This window comes from Amyelois transitella, chromosome 26 (genome assembly GCF_032362555.1).
Source record: "Amyelois transitella isolate CPQ chromosome 26, ilAmyTran1.1, whole genome shotgun sequence".
Classification (NCBI taxonomy): domain Eukaryota; kingdom Metazoa; phylum Arthropoda; class Insecta; order Lepidoptera; family Pyralidae; genus Amyelois; species Amyelois transitella.
Genome location: NC_083529.1, coordinates 950,724 through 977,513, shown reverse-complemented (window position 1 = coordinate 977,513; position 26,790 = coordinate 950,724). Strand labels below are relative to the sequence as shown.

General features: G+C 35.2%; 1 protein-coding gene and 1 long non-coding RNA gene across 2 annotated transcripts in view; both read left to right on the top strand.

Moving 5' to 3' along the window:
• The window catches only part of LOC106131721 (protein madd-4), a 319,633-nt gene that overhangs the window by 41,990 nt on the left and 250,853 nt on the right, over nt 1-26,790 (top strand). The window lies entirely within an intron of this gene.
• On the top strand, nt 19,514-22,344 carry LOC132903448 (uncharacterized). The gene is made up of 3 exons (XR_009657410.1): nt 19,514-19,962; nt 20,402-20,466; nt 22,161-22,344. It is a non-coding gene; the product is annotated as an uncharacterized LOC132903448 (long non-coding RNA).

Genomic DNA, 26,790 nt, shown 5'->3' with positions numbered 1-26,790 from the left:
TACCAATACCAAAGAAAATGAGAAAAAGAAAAAAGATAAGATGAAATTAAAAAACAAAGCAATAAAAACAATAAATAAATTTCCAAAAAATGTTAAGAACATTGTTAATGAAAAAGGCAATAAAAAGACAATTAATGAAAAAAAGGACGATACAGAAGAACTTTGGTACTGCAATGCATGTCATGAAAACCAAAAATTGGACATGAGACAATGTAAATTTTGCAAGACGTGGTACCATGAGGAGTGTGTTGGCCTCACAAAACGTGACAAAGACTTCATTTGTTCAAATTGCGAATAAATAGAAAAAGTATTAAAATTTCAAAGGATTGTAAGACTGATTACTGATACTCTGAATAGTCCGTAGGATATATAAGTTGATTACTGATCTCATTTATGTTTAAGCTATAATATTAATTTACTTCATTTCAGGGCGTTAATTGACGTACTGTTTTGGGGCGTCATTAGCCACCTACGGTGAATAGCGCCCAATAGGCATTTTAATAATAATCTGATTTTTTATTAAAATCCTTTAAAAATTGATCTTCTATTGTTATAGAACATGTTAAAAGTGAAATATTTTTGTTATAGATGATTAAGTAGAAATTACGAGATGTTTGAAAGTGTTATAAAATTATAATATTTTAGTATTTGTAGTTCATATAATGATAATTATGATGCTATCTAAAAAAAGATAATATAATATACTTTTAAGTTTTGTACGGCTCTAAGTCGAAATATATGTGTTTATTAAGATATTACGTAAATAAATATATGGGCGTTACTAAAAACTGTATGTTCAGTAACGCCAATGACAGGCTATTCAGAAAGTCTTTGTTTTCATAATCTTATATGACTGATAACATATATGTGTTAGTTTTTGTATTCTTTTTTTGACAATAAAACTATTTTTCTAAACAGTTTTTTAATCCAATCATTTTATTCAATAATATATTGAATTGAAATTAAGCGGGCGTTAAATGCCTATGATACCTTATCTTGCTTAAATAAGATTTTTTATTTACTGTTCTGATGATGCATTAGTTGTGAGCGTACGAGTAGGTATGTAGTTCCAAATATTAATTATGTCAAATCGTATTTAACAAAATTAATATTTGGATAGGGATCGTGGCAGGCAAAAAAAAATAGTCTCTGCATATTTCTCCGGGAAAGAGGCGTTAATGTTTGTATTCAAAGTTGTTTTATAACTAAAAATAATTCAATTTAAATTTTTCTAAGAAATAAATTATTCTATTTTATTCTCGGGGGTATAAATATATAATTACAATGCCCTATGCCTGTTCGCCTTTTTTAAAACTACAGAAAAACAACAACAAAAATCTCTGCAGCTCAGTAGTTACTCAAGAAAATGAAATATGGCGCGAAGAATGCGCGGGAACACGAATAAAAAAAGTGTTCCCTTTCAGTCCGCCATTTTCATTACATTTCTAAACTAAAAGCTGGTTTCCAGACGGTGTTTAGCTCGTTCTTTATTTAAAATGTCCGTTGAATATTAGAATATTATTTTTAAATTTGAAAATGAGTTTAGAATTATTAGTTTTGCTTGAGAAAAAATCTTGATGACAAAAAGTTTAATCAAAACAAAAATAAAAGTTTTGAATAACCTTTTTCGGTCGAATTCTAAAAAGTTTTTGGAGGTATTTGAATCAAATGTAAAAAAGAAACAAATCTACGCACTAAACAATTAATGTAATAAAAACCTAAAAGCCAATAAAAACCTGCAAAAAACAATCAGCCATAATCTTCTTGCACTAACATGTTATTATAAACTATATTACTCCATAAATTATAATTCGAGATTGTAGGCTCTGTCTACCTCGTTCCTGGTAAGGCTTAAAATGTAATCATATGTTTTTTTTTTTCATAAAACTATTCGAATTCAGAAACCTACACTAAAATCGAGTTATAATTCGAACGGAACAGTAATCAAGGATTTTGGTGAAGTACCTTTATTGCTGTACTCACTCGACTGCGCAGTAAATGCGGGGTTTATGGGTCATTTTACGGTGTAATGATAGTATTGGCTTTTAGGCCAAATTGCAATGTAACTTAGTATGAGGAGATGTAACGAAATAACTGCGATTGTGTTGTGTGGTTTACCGACACTTTCTCATGGATGTCGTGAAAGGCGACTTGGGGAAAGGCCAATAAACGTGGGATTTTTTTAAGGCGATGTGCTTGCAACCTGTCACTATTTGAATCTCAATTCTAACTTATAAAAATGATTTTTTTTCAGGTAAGTTTCGCATTTTCCTATAGAGAGGGTCAGGACTACCAAAGTTCCAGACACTGGTGTCATTTTCTGATCTTAACTGGTAAGTTCGCATACGTACAAAATTCAGTGCCGTGTGGATTCCGGTGCCATTAAAAATAATAGAATAAGATAGGATAGTAAAAGGCGACTAAGGAATAGGCTTACAAACTTGGTATTCTTTTTTAGGCGATGGGCTAGCAGCCTGTCTCTAGTTGAATCTCAATTCTATCGTTAAGCCAAATAGCTGAACGTGGCCATCCAGTCTTTTCAAGACTGTTGGCCCTGTCTACCCCGCAAGGCATATAGACGTGACTATATGTATGTTTGTATGTATGTGTAGTGAGTGTGTACTGTGTGAAAGTATATTAGAACAAGAGAGCACATCAGTAAAGATTTCGGAGATAGGGCGCGCGTGTCTTCCTAAGGGGCCAGTATATTGATAGTATAGTGACAGAGATTAGTTTAGAAAAGCAAAGTATTCTTGTGAATTCTGGCTCTGTCTACCCCGTAAAGGATAAAAGCGTGATATCCTATCCTACTAATATTATAAATGCGAAAGTTTGTATGTCAGCATGTCAGTATGGATGTTTGTTACTCTTTCACGCAATAACTACTGAACCGATTACGATGAAATTTGGTATGTAGGTAACTGAAAACCCAGAATAACATATAGGCTACTTTTTATCCCGGAGTTCCCGCGGGAATGATTACACGCGGACGAAGTCGCGGGCAGGCTCTGGTATGTATATAAGTTCTGACGCAAGTCCATGCTATTCTCAGAATAGTGAACCTTTCGCTCTATTAAAATAGCATGTAATAATGGCGTGCTAATATTATACAGGCATTTACAAGAGGGGTTTAAAAGTCAACTAGTTAAAATATATAATGAAAATACTAACGGGGTTCAATATTAACGTGGCCTTTCATTATATTAGTATTTCAATACTACTAGCTCTGTCTACCCTACATTGGATATACATATATAAATCACGCCTCTTTACCGGAGTGGTAGGCAGAGACCACATCTTTCCACTTGCCACGAACCCTGCACACTTCTTTCGCTTCATCCACATTTATAAATCTCTTCATGCAAGCTCATCGGTTTCGGGTACTCTTGACCAGACCTTTTGCTAGAACGTCTCTCATTTGATCAAGGTACGTACGTCTAGGCCTTCCCACTTTCACAAGGGATATAGAAGTGATTGTGTGAATGAATGAATAAAAATAAATAAATATATACTGGACTAATTACACAGATTGAGTTAGCCTCGAAGTTAGTTCGAAACTTGTGTTACGAGATACTTACTCAACGATACTATATTTTATAATAAATACATATCTAGATAATCATCCAAGACCCAGGCCAATCAGAGAAAGTTCGTTTCTCATCATGCCCTGGCCGGGATTCGAATCCGGGACCTCCGGTGACACAGACAAGCGCACTACCTCTGCGCCAAAGAGGCCCTCAGAATGAAAAACTATTAAACGAAAAAATATTCATCTATCATCAATAAAAAAAAAAAAGATAATACATAAATCGGGTTAAAATTTCTGAAAAGCAAAGTGAATACTTTTATCATACTTTCCTTTTCCAACGTTTCAAGTAAGATAATTGGTTTCATTAAGCGTCCTTGCCTGGTCATTAGTCAGATAGCTAAGTGACAGAGCATTGACTAAAGTGCCGTAGTTAAACTTAATTAGTTCACATTTTAAAGTAGTGCCGTGTGGTTCCCGGCACTAAAAAAAATAAGAACAGGACCACTCCATCTCTTTCCCATGGATGTCGTAAAAAGCGACACAGGGATAGGCTTACAAACTTGGGATTCTTCTTTAGGCGCCGGGCTAGCAATCTGTCACTATTTGAATCTCAATTCTATCATTAAGCCAAATAGCTAAACGTTGCCATTCAGTCTTTTCAAGACTGTTGGCTCTGTCTACCCCGCAAGGGATATAGACGTGACTATATGTGCGATGATAAATTTACAAGTAACGTATGTAAAGTAATATCATGACGTGTAATTACACTTCAGTTATCACATTTAATAAGTTTTTACCCATAAAAATCCCTTAAAAGGTAGAAATAAATCAAATATAAGTATATTGAGAATGAGACAAAAGCTTTTAAAATGGTTTAACAAAATGGCGCGTGAATCGATTTCCAAAAGTATTAAAACCGCCATTTTGACAGTAAAAGAAAGGGTTCATTGATCTTGGATGTCCCGAATGATTAAAAGGGGTTAAGAGTTTGTGTGTGGGAACTTTAATATTACACCGAAAAGTATCTTATCCAAACGAATATTTTATTTACGAACGTATGTCTTTTTGGAACCTCTCATCTTCTAAACTCTTAAACTCTATATAAATATGTATTATTAAGAGTCTGGGGAACTACTGTACTTTACATTCCGGTAAAACTAAAGCTATTGTGGAATTAGCACACATCCAGTATTCTATTGAGGGTGGCGTTAAATTTATGCGGGTAGGTGGCGCTATATTCGCGCGTATAGGTAGTGCTAAATACGCGCGGACTAAGCTACGGGTTAAAGCTTGTTTTCTAAAACTCTTAAAACATTGCATTAATCTACATCTCTTTTTAAAATAAATTCCATATTGAATAGTAGTTTTTTTCCGTAATAATAAGTTCCTTATCCTTTGCCTCACCCTTCTCAGTACTATTAACTATGAGTTTCATTAAAATTAGTTTAATTATGTTCGTGAGAAACAAACATAGACACTTGTTAGTTTAAGTATGGAAGAATGGATATATTTTGGTTAAAGTTAAATATAAATTACATACATATATACATACATATAGTCACGTCTATATCCCTTACAGGGTAGATAGAGCCAATAGTCCCGAAAAGACTGAATGGCCACATTCAGCTGCTTGGCTTAATGATGGAATTGAGATCCAAATAGTGTCAGGTTGCTAGCCCATCGCCTAAAAAAAGAATCACAAGTATGTAAGCCTATCCCTTAGTCGCCTTTTACGACATCCATGGGAAAGAAATGGAGTGGTCCTATTCTTTTTTGTATTGGTGCCGGGAACCACACGGCACTAAAATGAATATAAATTAATCTGGTATTAATAAAATAAAAGTAATCCTACTAATATTATAAATGAAAGTTTGTAAGTATGTCAGTATCAAAAACTACCGAACCGATTACGATGAATTTTGGTATGTAGGTAGCTGAAGACCCAGACTAACATATAGGCCCCGTTCCCGCGGGATTGATAGGGTTTCCATGCGGATGAAGTCGCGGGCGGCTTCTAGTCTTATTTATTATTTTCAATTTTTTTATCGATATAAAATTTATCATAAAATTAGTCATACCTACTTAAAAAAAAAACAATACCTAAAATCAATTGATATCCGAGTTTGCGTCAATCGTCATAGAATTCTTATTCATTTGTCAATAAATACGCTTACGTTATAGCTTTCCACGTAAATGAAGAATGATATTTCGTAACATGATACACTTTTGCCACTCAAGATTGACTTTTATCACATTACAATAGAGTTCAAATTCGACGCTAACAATCTGAAGAGCCTATTGATTTTCACTTGGTTTCCCAATTTTATTAGGTTTAAGGGTTTTTGATACAATAGCTGCAGGAGTATTATTGAGGGCCCCCTAAAAGATATTGTCTTCAAGAGCGGGTATTACTTTGGACCATAGAACTAATAAAACTTAGAATGATACCGATATATAAGTAAAATAAATAAATATATACGGGACAAATTACACTGATTGAGTTAGCCTCGAAGTAAGTTCGAAACTTGTGTAACGAGATAGATAAACATCCAAGATCCAGGCCAATCAGAAAAACTTCTTTTCTCACCATGCCCTGGCCGGGATTCGAACCCGGGAACTCCGGTGTCACAGACAAGCGTACTACCGCTGCGCCACAGAGGCCGTCAAATCTTAAAAGGAGACTCCAATCACATCCTTTTTATATACTTTGCTTGGAGAAATAAACAATTTTGAATATTTTAACATAATTTCGGAAATAGTCATGACCGGGGGTACGAACCTGTGCTATCTCTAGCGTTGCGCATTTTAACCGGGCTATTTTGACTAACCGATGAGAAATAAACTTTTAACGACACTATTCTAAGCCGTTCATGCTAATAGTGTTCTATTTGAACTGAGATTTCCATAAATAGTGTTGTGAAACTGTCGATATGTTAGCGTTATTTTTAGTCGACTTAGTTACTCCATCACAGTCACTCAGGCGAGTAAATGTTGTTTGAAATATCGATAGCTGTAATTAGATAACTTTTTTTAACATTAACATAGATATTGAAAAATTTGGGATTTTTATTGTATTTTATGACCTCCTCCTATGACCACAACACAGGTCGGGTAAACGTATTGTATCGTAATACCTACCAATTAAGTTATTTTTGTAACTTTTTTTGTAAACGTAAAAGATTTATTTATTATTTATCTCGGTGTCGTCAGGTGTTTTATCTCGAACGTATTGCCTGTATTACTTATACATATATACATATAATCACGTCTTTATCCCTTGCGGGGTAGACAGAGCCCACAGTCCCAAAGACTGATAGGCCACGTTCAGCTATTTGGCTTTAAGATAGAAATCGAGATTCAAGTAGTGAAAGGTTGCTAGCCTGTCGCCTAATAGAAGAATCTCAAGTTTAAAAGCCTATCCCTTAGTCGCCTTTTATGATATCCATGGAAAAGAGTTGGAGTGGTCCTATTCTTCTTCCTATTGGTGCCGGGAACCACATGGCACTTAAACTTACCTGTATTATTTATAAACACTTTTACTCTACTATATCCCTTGTGATAGGGTAAAGTAAAAAATATACCTTGTTAGCTCTAGTGGTGTTTTAGTTAAAACATCGCAGTTAAGAGAGTTTAGAGTTAATTTAAAGATCCATAGAATAACTTCAACCTTTATTAGCGGACTAGTTGAGCAATATTTAAGAGGGCGTGGGTTTTTACACGAGATCCAGCGAGAAGTCGCCAGATGATAGCGAGCTATTTATTTTTACATGCATACATATCATCATGTCAATATCCCTTGCGGGGTAGACATAGTCAACAGTCTTAAAAAGACTAATAGGTCACGTTCAGCTGGCTTCATGACAGAATTGAGATTCAAATAGTGACAATTAATTAATTATTTTTTACAATACTATCGATAAATAAAAACTTTAACCTACAACACTATTTAAGGCGGTTTCACACGAGAGCCCGTCTCACACCACCATTTTAATCATTCATAGCACGGCTCGGTGCATTGAACCCTCCCCTTTACCGCAAAGCGGGTGTAATGATTTGTAGGCTGAAATTTTTTGTAAAAAAATATTTTTTTTGCATACATACATACATATAATCACGTCTATATCCCTTGCGGGGTAGGCAGAGCCAACAGTCTTGAAAAGACTGATAGGCCACGTTCAGCTATTTGGCTTTAAGATAGAATTGAGATTCAAATAGAGACAGGTTGCTAGCCCATCGTCTAAAAGAAGAATCCCAAGTTTATAAGCCTACCCCTTAGTCGCCTTTTTCGATATCCATGGGGGAGTGATGGAGTGGTCCTATTCTTTTTTTTATTGGGGCCGGGAATCACACGGCAATTTTTTTTGTCATTACATTAATAATATATTGAGTGAATCAAAAAATTCTGATGAATTTAAACTATAAATAAAGGAACTTAAAAAACTGTTTTTGCATGTAAGAGAACACTGAAATAAATAAAATGGACGTAAATAATACAAAAAATATTCGTTGTTTTGAAGCAATAACGGAGTCAATTTGACGGAAGGAAAAAGAGTGGATTAAATAAAGTTTTGGTTGGTTTGACTAACTGATGAAAGTTGAAAGAAAAGATAACATAGAATAATGCAGAGTACGTGGTTAGTTGAAAGAGTATCTGCCAACCTTTTCGGGAAAAACTTTATAAGAGGTCATTCAAATAAACACGTCTATATCCCTTACGGGGTAGACAGAGCCAGAATTCGTGAATAGACTGATCGGCCACGTTTAGCTATTTGGCTTAATGATAGAATGCTAGCCCATCGTCTAAAAAAATAATCCCAAGTTTGTAAGCTTATCCCTTTTTACGATATCCATGGGAAAGAGATGGAGTGGTCCTATTCCTATTTGTATTGGTGCCGGGAACCACACGGCATAAGCATAAACGTACTTACGTATTTATAATATGTTTGGATTGATATAGTCAGGATATAGACCATTGAAATTACCGATGTAAACAATAAATATTTGACTGCAAACCATTATTCAACTTGCAGAAATTGAGCATTGGAACGGAGTCAAGTGGAAAACATAATACAGCGGCGATCCTTCAGAGCGCTCCAAATGTACGTGGAACGGAATGTTTGGGCAGGTCGGGGCGCGAGTTACAGCGGTTCAAATGATAGTTTTTATACAATACTAGCGACCCGCCCCAGCTTCGCACGGGTGCAAAATTCGGAAAAAATTATACATAAAAAACCTTCCTCTTGAATCACTCTACCTGTTACAAAAAACCGCATCAAAATCCGTTGCGTAATTTTAAAGATTTAAGCATACAGACAAACAGAGTAAAATAGCGACTTTGTTTTATACTATGTAGTGATATATTTGACTGTATATAATGCGTGGTTAGTTGAAAAAGTCTACGCTACATTTTCGGGAAAGACTTTATGCGAGGTATTCATTAATTCAAATAATCACGTCTATACCCCTTGCGGGGTAGACAGAGCCAACAGTTGGAAAAGACTGATAGGTCACCTGCAGTTGTTCGGCTTAATGATAGAATTGAGATTCAAATAGTGACAGGTTGCTAGCCTGTCGCCTAAAAGAAGAATCCAAAGTTTATGGGCCTATCCCTTAGTCGCCTTTCACGACATCCATGGGAAAGTGATGGAGTGGTCCTTTTCCTTTTTCTAATGGTGCCGGGAACCGCACGGCTCTATTGTGATTCTTCCTCTGAGGGTACGTCTCTGTTACATCCTCATAATCATCATCATCCTCTCTGGAGAGGAGGTAGGTAGGTATATAGACTTGTATGTATGTATTTATACATCAGTAAAAGGATTGTTTCACATTTTAAAAGCACGAAAACAAAGTGAAATGCAGAAACCGGCGAAACGAAGAGAACGAGAGAAACAAATACGCAATGCAATCCTGAATGTGCTCAAAACGATCGTGAAATGACGGCCATATTTGATCAGGGCGGGGTGTGACTTACAGCGAACTATGTTGGAGAGTTTAACATAACATAAAACCCGCCTCTTTCCGAGAGACAACAAGTCTTTACACTTGCCACGATCCCTGCATACTTCTTTCTACATCTTCCTTTTTTCATCTACATTCATAATTCTCTTTATGCAAGCTCGTCGGTTTGTGGTAATCTTGACCTGACCTTTTGCTAAAACGTCTCCGATTTGATCAAGGTACGTTCGTCTTACTTCAATAGTCCTATTCACACTCCCTTTGTTTGTAGCTAACAATTTTTGACCGAGCGAGCGAAGCGAGCGACTTTGCGCTAAACACATTTTTATATGTATGTAAGTTTGTAACGCGATTAATTTCAAACCGATCCAGTGGTTCTTGAGATATTCATAATTTTCATTCATTCATTTAATTACGTCTATATCTTACTCACGTCTATATAATACTAGCGACCCGCCCCGGCTTCGCACGGGTGCAAAATTATAAATGTTATTATACATAAAAACCTTCCTCTTGAATCACTCTACCTGTTACAAAAAACCGCATCAAAATCCGTTGCGTAATTTTAAAGATTTAAGCATACAGACAAACAGACTAAAATAGCGACTTTGTTTTATACTATGTAGTGATTTGTTAAAATAAGTTAACGATTTCAACAATTATACTTAGCAAATTCGCATTTGTTTAAAATCTTTTTGTTTTATCTTTGTTTCGTTTTTGTTCGAAAGCATTATCTTATTTTGGAACACTATTCAATCATTTGTGAAGGTTCTTGTTATATTTTATCTTTTTTTTTGGGTACCTAATTCGTAAGAAGTTCACCAATAGAAGAAAGAATAGAACATCTCAATCTCTTTCCCGTGGCTGTCGTAAAAGGTGACTATGGGATAGGCTTATAAACTTGCGATTTTTCATTTAGGCGATGGGCTAGCAACCAGTCACTACTTGAATCTCAATTATATCATTAAGCCAAACAGCTCTACGTGGCCTATTAGTCTTTTCAAGACTGTTGGCTCTGGTTATATGTATGTATATGTAAAATTTGAGAAACAGATAGTTACTGAAAGGTTTCAAGATAAAAATGTAAGCTTCTAAGAGTAAAAATTAATATCATATTACAGTAGATACAAAAAAAGAACCACCAAAATGTAATAACTTACATAGATAATAATATCGTCTATTTCTAGACTGTTATAAAGTCACAAAATATAACCCAATAAAAAAGCAACAAACGAATTAAAACACTGTTCAAAAGTTACATAGCCGAAAGTATGCTTGAGTATTTTTCATAAAAAGTAATGTGATTTCTGAAAGAGAAAACAAAAACAAAAGATAAAAGTAAAGGAACAAGAAATAAGGAGGAACAATAAAGGGTACAATTCGTCAAAGAGCGTTTGGAAAATTTCGTTTCACGGCGATTTATTTTGTTAGGGTGTGGTGCCTTTGTTAGCGATGTAATTGGTTATTTGATTATAATTTCTTTTTGATATTATTCCGTAATATTTGAGCGTCGATGGTCGAACGGTTAAGGTGCCTGGCTGAAATGTGCAAGTGTAGGGGTCAAATCTTACCACGGCCTTTCTTCGGAGTTATATACATTAGTTTGAGTGCTAACCGGTGACAGAATGCTCCTACGTTGACGGAACATATTGTGAGGAAACCTGAACATTCAGGCAACTGAATGTGTAATCATGACCCAACATGAATTAAGAACCCTACAAAGGATTCGCATGTTGGATGAGAGTCTCTTCGTTTAAAACCTGACTTACCCAACCCAGGATCTTGGTCGTAAAGGCCCACTACGGGCTCCTCTACAGAAAGGTGAGGAGGAGATGGATGGACTAACGCCATGAAGAAAAAGATTTTTCTGAAATCTTTGATCAAGATACGATTTTTTTCATCCTCTTAAATTCCTTTAACTGTTAATTTCTGTCACTATATTTTCTTACAACAGCGTTCCCCTATCACGGTGTCCATTATCCTGTCACTCAATTTTACACTGATACTTAACGCTCTTATTTCTACAGCTTTTATTCCCATACATTAGTGTGGGGATCAACACGCTATACATCGCCACGAAGAAAAGAGAATATTTTCGTTCAATACTTCAACAAAAGGTGACATGATTTGGGTTAATATTAAGAATAAGTATTTTGTTTTAATACAAGAAATAGCTTTAAGTTATTTTTTATATATGTATTACAAATTAATTTAAAAACATGACATCTACCATATATTTTACCTTTTGTAAATCAGTCAAAAAATTCCAACCCGAATCTTATGTACTTGGCTCAAAGGTACCCATCACATTATCTGCGTTACCTCCTTGGATGGCAATGGATAGCCTTTGAACCAGGTATAATAGTTGTAAGCAGTAGGTTAGAAAGAAAGAAAGAAAAAAAGTTTATTTGGTACATAATACAAATTAAAATATATTTGATAGTGCCGTGTGGTTCCCGGCACCAATACAGAAAAGAATAAGACCCCTCTCCTCTTACAAACTTGGGTTCTTACAAAGAGTCTTACAAACTTGGGATTCTTTTTTTGGCTATGGGTTAGCATACATACATACATACATATGCGTACCTAGCAGGGTAAACAGAGCCAGACTTGAAAAGACTGATAGGCCACGCTCAGCTGTTTGGCTTAGTGATAGAATTGAGATTCAAATAGTGACAGGTTGCTAGCCCATCGCCTAAAAGTGGAATCCCAAGTTTATAAGCCTATCCCTTAGTCGCCTTTTACGACATCCGTGGGAAAGAGATGGAGTGGTCCTATTCTTTTTTGTAATGGTGCCGGGAACCCCACGGCACTATCAATCATATAGTATTTTAATTTGTATTATGTACCAAATAAACTTTTTTTCTTTCTTTCTTTCTAACCTACTGCTTACAACTATTATACCTGGTTCACATTTACATCCAAAAATGTACCAAAATGGTCTTCGCTTATGTAATGTTCTGGTTCGAATCCCGGCCAGGGCATGATGAGAAACGAACTTTCTCTGATTGGCCTGGGTCTTGGATGTTTATCTATATACGTATTTATTATAAAATATAGTATCGTTGAGTTAGTATCTCGTAACACAAGTTTCGAACTTACTTCGAGGCTACCTCAATAGAAAAAAAAAAATAAAAAAGAAAAGAAAAGAAAATGTTATATCTATTTCACAGTTAATAGTTGTTTATGTGTAGTGTATGTTTAAGTGAATCATTGTTATGCTTACTTATTATTGTCAATACTGGGACCCCACATCACCGCATTTATTGCAAAAGTTTTGACAGAACTGGGAGAATTCAGGCCTTAAGTGGCAACTTTATGTATTCGGTCATACAAGTGTCTGTGAATTGAAAAATGCTTTCGCTGTTATTAAAATTACGAGATTACGATCACAATCTACAAGATTTGGTGAAGGGTCAGGTCAAAAGTGCCCGAAACCGCCGAGCTTGCATGAAGAGAGTTATGAATGTGGATGAAGCAAAGGAAGTATGCAGGGATCGTGGCAAGTGGAAAGAGGTAGTCTCTGCCTACCCCTCCGGGAAAGAGGCGTGAGTTTATGTATGTATGTATGTATCTACAAGATTTCTCCTGATATGTCATGATGCTTAAAATTATAAATGTGAATGTCTGTTACGTGTTCACTGCTAAATCGCTGGACCGATTTTGATGTTGTATGAATATATTAAATTATCCGAAATTGATTACTTTTCCAAAAAATTATATGGGACTAATGCGACTTTTGGCAAAATCTTGTTATAACATGCTATAACTGCGTTATTAAGTTAGTGGTTGATAGATAGCAAACATACATACATATAATCACGTCTATACCCCCTTGCGGGGTAGACAGAAACGACAGTCTTTCAAAGACTGAAATGTAGTAACCCGTTCAGCTGTATGACTTAATAATGGAACATTATTCAGAATATCAACATTAATTTCCTTACTTTTTATTCATGCAAGCGAAGTTGAGGGAAAAAATGAGTACCAACATAATAAAAAAAGTTTTGGTCCAACAAGGCTACGTCAATTAAGGTCGGTCGATCGCTCCTAATAGGCCTTCAAAGGTATATTTAAAAAATGCAAAGGGTATATTTGAATGCAATATATTTCAATGTTATTTCCACTTTAGAATCGTTTCAAGTGAAATGTAAAAACAATTTTGTTTGTAATATTTTACTTCTCATTCGTTTTTATGTTTGTTTTTGATGCTGTGTGGGGTATAATGACAAAAGAACTATTTCTGATTGGCACTGAAGCTTTGGAAGCGGCAGTGAACTTAGTTTTAAGTTATTTATTTGACGTCAACCAATGTTGTTAAACCAAAAGATATGACAATTATTAAGTGTAAGTAAATATTCTATAATAATGAAATACATACATACATACATACATACATATGGTCACGTCTATATCCCTTGCGGGGTAGACAGAGCCAACAGTCTTGAAAAGACTGAATGGCCACGTTCAGCTATTTGGCTTAATGATAGAACCGAGATTCAAATAGTGACAGGTTGCTAGCCCATCGCCTAAAAGAGGAATCCTAAGTTTATAAGCCTATCCCTTAGTCGCCTTTTACGACATCCATGGGAAAGAGATGGAGTGGTCCTATTCTTTTTTGTAATAGTGCCGGGAACCACACGGCAATAATGAAATAAACCTTTTGAATTTGAATTCCATTAAGTAATATTACCCAGAAAATTGGAACACAGCTCTGAAAGTCAACCTTGTATATTCCACACAATTATTAACCCTAAATATCTGATTACAAACTTATAATTTATGTTCAAAAGGAAGGTCAAGGGTGAACTACTGTAATATGAAACTTCTAGACCAAACACACGCAAGACTAATTAAAACTAGCTTGAACTAACTTACATTTTCAAGTTAAACCGTCGAAAATTACCGGTTGAATTAATATACACTTAGGCACTAAGGAACAGCGTGATTTTAAGGAATGCTGTGATGTAAAAGAAGATGTAGTGACTTGATAATGCTTAGATTGTTCGGTTATGTTATAGAGCCATGTTGGTCCGACACTAATGTACGTGCCTGAATGTTATGAGGCACGAAATTAGAAGGCGATGGAAATGAGAGCGTTAAGGAGTATGATGGGTGTAAAATTGAGTGACCGGATAAGGAACAGCGTGATGAGGGAATGTTGTGATGTGAAACAAGATGTAGTGACTTGATAATGCTCAGATGGTTTGGTTATGTTATAGAGCCATGTTGGTCCGACACTAATGTACGTGCCTGAATGTTCGACAGGATAAGGAACAGCGTGATGAGGGAATGTTGTGATGTGAAAGAAGACATAATGACTTTGAAAGACAATACTTTGAATTATAGCCTAAGAGCTAGTGAACCCTCCGAGTAACGGTGTTCCTGTAAGGCTAGAAATTTGTAGAGTGATGATTCATAGCACACCAAGGCCAAAAATCATGACCTGGCAGGCATCTGCCCTGCACGTCATCAACACTTTTATTTCTTAAAATGTAAATACATAGGAAAAAAAAACTTCCTGCTGTAAGCTTCAAAATTTAATATCATCTATTTTATATATTGATAATTATAAAAAAAAATTGCCAGGCGATTAGAGTAAGCAGAAGTACCTGCCAGGTGCATCGAGAACTGCACAGTTTAGGAAGAAAAATAAACTTTCTTCTGTAAAGTTGAAATTTAAGTATATGTTTTAGTATATCATTTAGAAGAAATGTGTACAATGACAGGCGGTTCTGAACAGCATAAGACCTTGACAGGCGAGGGTAAAGATGCTAAGATCGTGCGAGGCGAGGCGAGGCGTAACGTAAATGCATGTAGTGTCAGTGACATGTAAGAAAGTTAAAAATTATAGATGCAATATATTTTACTAATTGTTATGTAATTTACACGTTTTTTCATATTAATTATCATCATCATCCGACACTTCTACACTACTACTTTTTTATCATCACCTGACTCTTCAATATCGTTTTCCTCCTCTGAAAAAATATTTCTATAAATTAATAATGTCTTAAAGAATGGAATATCGCGTTCAATTACACAGGACTGTATAATGAAATCTTATTGAATCAAATAACTGTATATTACCTGAAATGTATTCTACAGTTAAAAATTCATTTTTTCTTCAGAAAAACAAAAATGCACCAATCTATATCTATACATCTATACATATAATAAATCTGTAGAAGGGTCAATTCTGTACATTGAAAATATTGAAAAAATAAATAGCAGGGGTGTTACTGGATCGATACCAAACCCATATATGTGATTAAAAAAATTTTTGTCTGTCTGTCTGTATGTTCAGGCATCACGTGAAAACTAACGGTTCGATTTCGATGAAACTTGGTATAATTATACCTTATTATCCTGGGCATAAAATAGGATACTTTTTATCCTGGAAAAATACGTAGAAAAAAAATCTTAATTTTTCAGTTTTATCCACAGACATTGTTCTGTAGAACCGCGAACACACGTTGCGTTACCCGCAGTGGATGAAGCGCCGTAACCTGTAGCGCCGAAAGTCGGCTTTGGCTTGAACTGTTTGCGGCAAACGCGGGCTGTCGTTCTTATTGGAATTAATAATATTGTATGCGTGTAATAACCCATGGGTGGAATAACTGTTCTTTTTTGTGGCGACTTTAGACAAATTCTGCCGGTGATACCACGAGTGCCGTGTGGTTCCCGGCACCAATACAAAAAAGAATAGGACCACTCCATCTCTTTCCCATGGATGTCGTAAAAGGCGACTAAGGAATAGGCTTACAAACTTGGGATTCTTTTTAGGCGATGGGCTAGCAACCTGTCACTATTTGAATCTCAATTCTATCATTAAGCCAAATAGCTGAACGTGGTCATTCAGTCTTTTCAAGACTATTGGCTCTGTCTACCCCGCAAGAGATATAGACGTGACCTAGATGTATGTATATTGCTAAAATAATAGAAAAAATTCTAAACAAACGCTTAATAAATTACTTCAATAAATTTAATATACTATCGGACTCTCAATATGGTTTCAGATCAAATATTTCAACAGAAAATGCCGTAACTGATATAACAACTTATATAACAGAACAAATTGATAAAGGTAAAAAATGCTTAACAGTTTTTCTCGACCTGAAAAAGGCTTTTGACACAGTCTCTGTCCCCATTCTTATCCAGAAACTGGAACAAATTGGAATAAGAGGCACATCACTAGACCTTTTTAAGAGCTACCTTACTGATCGCTCCCAAAAAGTTAAAATCGGCCAGGAAATTAGTGACGAGTATGATGTAACCTTTGGCGTGCCTCAAGGTAGTGTGCTAGGGCCAACCCTATTTCTAATTTACATAAACGACCTTTGTAAGTTGGAAGGCGGGGGTGGTAAAATCTTCTGTTACGCAGATGATACTGCAGTTGTTTTTTCTGGACCTGATTGGGAAAATGTTCGCAAGTGTACCGAGATGGGAATGTATAGTATTAGGAACTGGTTAAATGCAAATCTACTTACCCTTAATACACTGAAAACAAACTATATTTGTTTCTCTCCAAGCAATAGAACCCAACCTGATACTTCCTTTAGTATTAAAATACACATTTGCACTAACGATAATGACTCAACTTGCGACTGTCCACTTATTGAAAAAGTATCCAAAACAAAGTACCTAGGAGTAATACTTGATCAACGTCTCTCGTGGCACGACCACATCGAACTAGTCAATAGTCGCATTAGAAAACTGATATGGATTTTCAAAGCACTCCGATATGTAGCTGATAAAGTCCTGCTAAAACAAATTTACATCGCACTAGCGCAATCAATTATAACTTATTGTATCCCTGTATGGGGAGGTGCAATAAAAACTAAGTTAATACAATTAGAAAGAACACAACGATCATTGATTAAGACTATGTATTTAAAAAAATTTAGATTCCCTACGAATTTATTATACCAGCAATGTGACCTTCTATCCATTCGGAAAATATATATACTAAACTCAATTTTAAAATTACATAAATCTTTAATATTTGACCCACATAACTTATCTAGAAGAAACAATCCCACATTCAAAAATAACATAGTAAAAACAGCTACTGCAAGACGACAATACAACTCACAAAGTACTTACCTTTATAATATTATTAATAAAAAAATTTCAATTTATTCTAAAACAACACACAATTGTAAATTATTAGTGAAAAATTGGCTAAAAACATTAACATATGATGAGGTTGAAAATCTATTCCATCGCTTAGAATAGAGTGATTTATATATGTTGGTATATACTCGTACCACATACACACTTTCACAAACAAATACAGTTTGCATATATTTTTTTATTTTTATTTTTGTATTCATTTTGTCTTATTTTAGTACTCAGTAATAGTTACGTAACGAGGGAGCGAGGTCCTCTGACACGAGTATTCTATACTTACTAGAGGGCCTCAACAACTGGCTTTGTAAAACTGTTTTACTGAATAAACGAATTTTGAATTTTGAATTTGAATTTGAATTGCATCTATAATTTTTAACTTTCTTACATGTCACTGACACTACATGCATTTACGTTACGCCTCTTACTCGCACGATCTTAGCATCTTTACCCTCGCCTGTCAAGGTCTTATGCTGTTCAGAACCGCCTGTCATTGTACACATTTCTTCTAAATGATATACTAAAACATATACTTAAATTTCAACTTTACAGAAGTAAGTTTATTTTTCTTCCTAAACTGTGCAGTTCTCGATGCACCTGGCAGGTACTTTTGCTTACTCTAATCGCCTGGCAATTTTTTTTTTATAATTATCAATAAATAAAATAGATGATATTAAATTTTGAAGCTTACAGCAGTAAGTTTTTTTTTCCTATGTATTTTACATTTTAAGGAATAAAAGTGTTGATGACCTGCAGGGCAGATGCCTGCCAGGTCATGATTTTTGGCCTTGGTGTGCTATGAATCATCACTCTACAAATTTCTAGCCTTACAGGAACACCGTTACTCGGAGGGTTCACTAGCTCTCCAGCTATTACGTAACGAACCTTTATTATTTTTTCTCTTTTACGTGCGCGAATAATACTTGTATTATTTATAAATAGTATAGTTTATATACATATGTGCTGTGTGGTTCCCGGCACCAATATAAAAAAGAATAGGACCACTCCATCTCTTTGCCATGTATGTCGTAAAAGGCGACTAAGGGATATGCTTATAAACTTGGTATTTTTCTTTTAGGCGATGTGCTAGCAACCCGACACTATTTGAATCTCAATTCTATCACTAAGCCAAATAGCTGTACGTGGCCATTCAGTCTTTTCAAGACTGTTGGTTCTGTCTACCCCGCAAGGGATATAGACGTGACCATGTGTATGTATGAAATGTTTGTTAACACACGTGTTTGTTTAATGACATGCCACATAATTGTAACGACGCACTTCTGCCCCGTTTAACATCCAATACTCCTAGCGATTCGATTATATTAATATGCATTGAATTTATGCAAAATACCACAATCATATTATTACGTTCATGTTAATTGGTTTTGGTGATCGATACAGTGCTAAATATCTTCTCTCTCTCTTCCTCTTTAGAATTTTGTGTGTTATAAGTCGTAGCCTTAGAATTGGACAAAAGAAATGTCATATCGTTCTTGTAATTAATGTATACACATGTAATTATTGACTTCCCGAGTTTATCAGGACATCCCCAAGTCGTTCTAGTTTCAAACCAAGGGTTTCTCTTGAGTCGCGAGGGTTCTGGACAAGTTATTTTATTTATCATACGTATATGTTGAAATTTTTACATACATACATACATCGTCCCCTTACTGCAAAAACCAATTAAAGTCACTTTTTGTCAAAACTGAGTTTAGTGCACTTTCATAATCTCCTTTTCAAGCTCTATATGCTGGTAAAACCCGTTTTTTGATATGACGCGTCATTCCTGATTTAGCTTTTCGCTAAGATATCTTACAATGTAATTTTGAAAATAATGTACAGTAAAAAAGTAATGTGTAGTGGTTAAATAAAATGTTTAAATAAAATTTACAGAAAAGATCAGTAATCGTATTTTCAATGGTTTTGGCATGTTAAATTTTGACAAAAAAAAATTATTCAAGTACTGCAAAAATATACTTAACAATGCTAGCAAGCTTTTAGCAGTTACTTGTTAGATAAAATTCTCTATGTTCCCTACTAACGAAATATTTAATAATCTGTTAGTCCTTTTTACTGATTCATATTTCCCTCGTAAATAAATATTATCTACAAGAAAAATATAATGAAGTAGTTTTGTTGGTTTTACTTGTAAGCTTTAAACTTTGATTTCATTCAGCCCGTCAGCAAAAACCGTGTAAGTTGCGTTTCAACCGTCGCTCTTACTGTGCGTCTGCGTTGAATTTCGTTAAATCTGCTGTTTTGTGTGTATAATTTTATAGTAATGAGTTCCAGATCTAGAAAAATGTTAAACCTTGTATGTGGAGAAAGTAATAATACGAAAAAAGCGGGTAAGTAAAATCATTATGTAATTAATTTTAGGTTAGATTTTTGTAAGAATGATTTTGTTACCCACTCAGTTGAAAATTGAAACGGAATGTATTATTATGATCTATATTTTGATTGTATTACACCTAACTATAGCACAATATTATAATACGCATGACTTTGCCGATGATTTCTGACGATAAATAATTTTTCATCTACTAAGATAAATACCTATTTACGTGCCACCTGGGGTGGCGGGATGGCTTATTTTGTTTGTTTAATCATACTAATATTATAAAGCTGAAGAGATTGTTTCTTTCTTTGTTTGTTTGAACGCGCTAATCTCAGGAACTAATCCTATTACGGTGCACTCATTTGCACAGCTAGTTAACAATATTTTACAACAGTTTTTATATCTACTAACATAAGAATGTGCATGTGATGATGATCATTTATTTTTAGGTGACTATAATAATACCTACCCAGTCAGTGTAAATGTGAAAGAATCTAGCCCATCGGAGTTGACCGTAAGTGCTCGTATAAGTGCTTATGGCAAAAAATTATATGTCTAGCTACCATTTGATAATGTTTATAGTTGTTAGGTTTGAAAGTGAATTTATATGTGTACATCATTTTTTTTCCGTACCCAAAGGGTAAAACGGGACCGTATTACTAAGCCTCCGTCTGCTGTCCGTCTGTCTGTCTATCCATCTGGGGTGACAGGAGACATGATGCATCATCTCCCCTGTCACCCCCTTCCTACTTTACCTCGCCTTTTAGGCTTTCGACGACTCCTAGTCTTTCCATATCTAAATCGGTTCATTCATTTTATGTATTGAATAGAATATTTGCAAGTTCTGAAAGTATTCTGGAAATCCGTAAGGTTAGCCCGAGGAAAAACTAGAACCAGAGAGCTGACCAGGATCAGAAGCCAGGATGGTAGCGTTGTGAAAGGAGAAGAATGTGTGTTAAGATATGGAAGGAGTATTTTCAAGGTTTATTTGAAAAAAAGGAAGGAAATATTAAAAAATTATGTCATAGCGAAGTAAAAGAGAATGAGAAGGAAGGCGAAATTGAAATGTTTGAAATTGTGAAAGCACTTAAGAGTATGAAAGCGGATAAGGCTGCTGGGTATGATAGAGTGTCGGTCGAGATGCTAAAAGCAGGAAAAGGCGTATTAGCTAGTCAGTTGTACTGCCTTTTCAATTTGTGTTGGAGAAGCGGCCGAGGACCTATTTATGGATAGTTGTTTGACAGATTTGAAAGAGTCTGAAAGTGGATTAAGAATGAATGAGTTACTCGTCAAATGTCTGCTCTATACCGACGATCAGGTTATACTGGCGTCATCAGCGGAAAAGTTACAGGAGATGGTAAACTGTATGCATGAAGCTGTGAAAGAGAAAAGAATGAAAGTGAACGTACTTAATTAAAACTAAAACACTGGTTTTTGAAATGGAGAAAGAAATGACAGCATGTAATATTTTGATTGGAGGAGAAAAAGTTGAGCAAGTGAAAGAGTTTGTATATCTAGGATCAAAGTTTACATCAGATGGCAAGTGTGATAGTGATATTAAAAGGAGAGTGAACGCGTGGAACATGGTGAATGGAGCTTTGCATGCCTTTATGAGCAGTCAGAAACTATACAAAAAGGCTCGACTGGCTGTGCATAGGGGCGTGTTGGTCCCTACATTAATGTATGGGAGTGAAGGTTGGGCATGGCAAAAGAAGCACGAAAGCAGAACAAAATGCAATGGAAATGAAAGCATTAAGATGTATGATCGGTGTGAAATTGAGTGACCGGATAAGGAACAGCGTGATAAGTGAATGTTGTGATGTGCAAGAAGATGTAGTTACAGGAATAGAAAAGGGTATGTTAAGATGGTTTGGTCATGTGGAGAGGATGAATGAAAGCAGGTTGACTAAGCAGATATACAAAGAGAGTGTGGAGGGAATGGTCGGAGTGGGAAGACCTAGACGAACGTATCTTGATCAAATTAAGGACGTTCTAGTAAAGGTTCCAGTCAAGAGTACCCGAAACAGCCGACCTTGCATGAAGAGAGTTATGAATGTGGATGATGCGAAGGAAGTGTGCAGAGTGGCAAGTGGAAAGAGGTAGTCTCTGCCTACCCTTCAGGGAAAGAGGCGTGATTTTATGTATGTATGCATGTATGTATCTGCAAGTTAGCAGAGAACAACTACTTATGCACATTTTATATTTCAGATGATAACAGTAGAGGTTCTTCAGACCTAAACGAATCTGCCACTAAAACTGCAGACTTTTTGTATGACGTTTTTTATTTGATTTTGGTTATGTTAAATTAATAAAGAATTGTTTTTTTATTTTAACAACATTGATGATGATGATTGTACTATTTGGTATTGTTTTTATACATAATAAAGTATTAAGGCCGACAAAATTGTGTTTTAAACTCGTTTTACCAACATATTTGTAACATTTTAGTGAGTTATGGGATATTTTAATATTAAATTAAAAGCAACTAACCCAATATTAGTAATATTTAGCGCACTTAAGTAATAAAGTTAAAAAATTTTTACAGTAAAAACCATTTATTTGCACCACCTGTCACCCTAATACCTTAATTTATTCTAGTATTTCGAAGATTTGCTTTTATTGTACTAATTACCTTTAAAGCTTAATAAATAAGTATTAAAAATACATGAACAGATTCTTGATAGGTTACAATCTTAATAGTGATTTGACAGTGCAAACCTTTAAACGTCAATTTCTCGAAACCTAATTTCATGCACTTAGTTGGTTTTTGCAGTAAGGGGACGACATGTCTATGCCCCTTGCGGGGTAGACAGAGCCAACAGTCTTGAAAAGACTGAATCACCACGTTCAGCTATTTGGCTTAATGATATAATTGAGATTCAACTAGTGACAGGTTGCTAGCCTAGAATCCCAAGTTTTTAAGCCTATCCCTTAGTCGCCTTTTACGACATCCATGGGAAAGAGATGGAGTGGTCCTATTCTTGTTTGTATTGGTGCCGGGAACTAACGGATTCTGGACAAATTATATTATTTATCATCCTTATGTTGAAATTTTTTTTAAACTAGAAAGCTATCTATGCCTATATTCTATAATCTTTCCGTAAGTCATTTGTAGCATACAAACATTCAAAGTAAACATCGAAATGTGTATCCACAAGTACTTACCGAGTGTTTGACGCAACTCAGTTAGAAATAACTACACTGATTTATCAGGGAGACTGTACATAGCTTCGGGCGTTTGACGAAGCCTCGTAGTGACTTCGGAGCGGTGTGACACACAGCCTGGAAGGATGTTGAATTGAATAATTTATTAACGATTTTATTTATTATACTGTGTAGTTTTTGGAATAAAATAATAGATTTCCAATGGATATCTCAAAAGGCGACTTAGGGATAGGTTAATAAAATTGAGATTCTACTTTTAGGCGATGGGCTAGCAAGCTGTCACTATTTGAATCTCAATTCTATCATTAAGCCAACCAGCTGACCGTGGCCTATCAGTCATTTCAACACTGTTAGTTCTGTCGACCTCGGAAGGGATGTAGACGTGACTATTTGCATGTGTGTATGACCATTTTCCACGGCTGATGTATAAATTAAAAAAAAAATATAAGAGTACTAGAATAACTTACTTCTTAGTTAAATTATATGTACATATGTTTGCACGGTAAACATTGAAGTTAACCTATCTAGGAAACTTCTCAAATTCTGCTAATATTTGAACTTGTAATTGTATTAACTTTAAGCACTTTGTTTGTCAGTTTCAAGATTACAGAAATTTCAGACGAAATCGCTTTTAACTTTACCACACACAATTTTGGACCTAAAACTCGAAACACTTTTCATTTTATCAACTACCTATTAGATAATTTATATTCCGTGTGGTTCCCGGCGCTTCACAATAAGACTACCATCTTGTGGAAAGCTTGATAAACTTTGGTATCTTCTTGTGGAGATGAGCTAGTAACCTGACACTATAAGAATTTGAATTACATCATTAAGCCATACCACTGAACGTTAAGGCCTTACAGTTAAAGTGGTCACATTAAGAGAGTATTGAATGTGGATGAACTGAAAGAAGTATGCAGGGATCGTGGCAAATGGAAAATTGTAGCACTGACTACCCCTACAGGAATGAGGCTTGATTTTTATATGTATTTACTGATGTCCCCTTTAATTTAAATATAATGTTATTTTCCAATATCCGTCGTCACAATATATTAAAATGCATCTGCAAAACAACAACAAAAATTTTTGTAATTTTGTTTTATTCGTTACAAATAAAATCCTTTTCATAATTTTGGCAAAATATGGACTAATGTCCTTAAGCTCTTCTTAAATACATACATATGGTCACGTCTATCTCCCTGGCGGGGTAGATAGAGTCAACAGTCTTGAAAAGATTGAATGGCCACGTTCAGCTATTTGGCTTAACGATAGAATTGAGATTCAACTAGTGACAGGTTGCTAGCCCATCGCTTAAAAAAGAATCCCAAGTTTGTAAGCCTATCCCTTAGTCGCCTTTTACGACATCCATGGGAAAGAGATGGAGTGGTCCTATTCTTTTTTGTATTGGTGCCGGGAACCACACGGCATAAATCCTTTTCAAAATTTTGGCTAAGTATGGATTAATGTTCTTTAGCTCTTCTTTAATAAATTTTAAATCAACACTGTCTTAAACATAATTAGCACAAAAACCATGCAACAAATTCTGCTTTAGTATTTTATACGAGACGTTTAACTGACTCACCATTAAGAATGTAGCGCTGAATAAATGTAATGATTTGAAACTGAATGAGCAATAAGAGTGCGACAACCCACGGGACACACAGATATAAAGACTGGCCAACGTTTAACAAATTGTTATAAGATCAGGATTTTTTTTCAGATCAGACCTTTCTCGCTATTTCTATATTCTCAATTAGCTGATATAGCTAATAGAGACACAAAATGATCAAATTATCTTTAAATGGCTTAACCAATTGAATAACCCGGGTTTTGTTGCTGTAGAAATTTCCAGAAACTAAAAGTGCTAAATAGAAATTCTGTTTCTCTTTGTTAAAATTTCACCAAAATTGGTTAAGTAGTAGTTGAGTATACTCAATACTAACAAAATACAAATCTTTTCTCCATATGATAGCATAAAAATAAAAATATGCCATGCAAACAAAAAAAAAAATTGACAGTTTTTTTTAAATTAAAAATCCAAATTACAAATAAATAATAAAATATAAATAAATATATACGGGACAAATTACATAGATTAAGTTAGCCTCGAAGTAAGTTCGAGACTTGTGTTACGAGATACTAACTCAACAATATTATATTTTGACCCAGGCCAATCAGAGAAAGTTCTTTTCTCATCATGCCCTGGGATCTGGCATCATTTGCTGGGATTCGAACCCGGGGCCTCCGGTGTCACAGACAAGCGTAGGTACTACCGCTGCGCCACAGAGGCCGTCAAATTTTTATTTATTATTATTAGATACTATCATATCGCTTAATAATTGTCAGATCTTTTGATGTCACAACATTGGTTGACGTCAAATAAATTACTTAAAACCAAGTTCACTGCCGGTTCCGAGGCGTCAGTGCAGAAGATGCGGTAACAACATTCTCAATCATACATACATACATACATAAAATCACGCCTCTTTCCCGGAGGGGTAGGCAGAGACTTGATAATATAATTGAGAGAGATTCTCAATTATATTGTTGCACATTTTCCACGACCGTGTGTCTCCGATTGCCGCAAAAGTTTTTCCATCTCGGCCACTGTTTATAACTCCAGTTTAACAGTTAACTGTGTCTTGCGTCGCTACGACTTTTAATTTCTATTTTACGAGTCACTTTTAAAGTGTTGTTTAAAATTTTTTTTTTTACCTTTTTTTTTCTATTAAATCCCCGAAAGGTGGTGTTCGGGTGACTTTTAATTTGTGTTGTTTTGAATTGCTTTTAAATATTTAAGTTTGTTTTTCTGTAATCACGTGTGTCATTTTCTTATTCATTAAAGAACATACATACATACATATGGTCACGTCTATATTCCTTACGGGGTAGACAGAGCCAACAGTCTTGAAAACACTGAATGGCCACGTGCAGCTATTTGGCTTAATGATATAATTGAGATTCAAATAGTGACAGGTTGCTACTATTTGAATCTCAATTATAAAAAGAATCCCAAGTTTGTGAGCCGATCCCTTAGTCGCCTTTTACGACATCCATGGGATATATTCTTTTTTTGTATTGTTACGGGGAACCACACGGCATTCATTAAAGAAAACTTTTTATTCATTATTATAGGATACTTCGTATCGCTTAATAATTGTCAAAACGTATGGTTTAAAAACATTGGTTGACGTCAAATAAATAACTTTAAACTAAGTTTACTGCCGCTTCCAAGGCGTCAGTGTAGAAGAAGCGGTAACAAATATACAATCCGGGGTATGTTGGCCCAAAGGGCAGAATGTCCAAGGGGTCATAATGCCCAGACGTTAAAAAGTCTATAGCTCAATACGTCCAAGGGCCATAATGTCCAAGGAGCCATAATGTCCATACGTCAAAAAGTCTATAAGTCAATAAGTATTCCCTGATAGGCTTGTGCGCATATTTTTCATTAGATAGGTACTACTTAAGTCTATTGACTAGAGACCTATATGGTCTGGACAAAGCGTGTACCAGATGCTTTTCCTCCCGTGCATAGTGTAAAAGCCAATCAAGGGAGTAATAAACTAAGGATTCTTCTTTAGGCGATGGGCTAGCAACTTAGATGAACTGGGCTAGATTATTATTCGAATTCTTATTCCATAATTTTTTTCACAAGTTCTATAAAATGTTT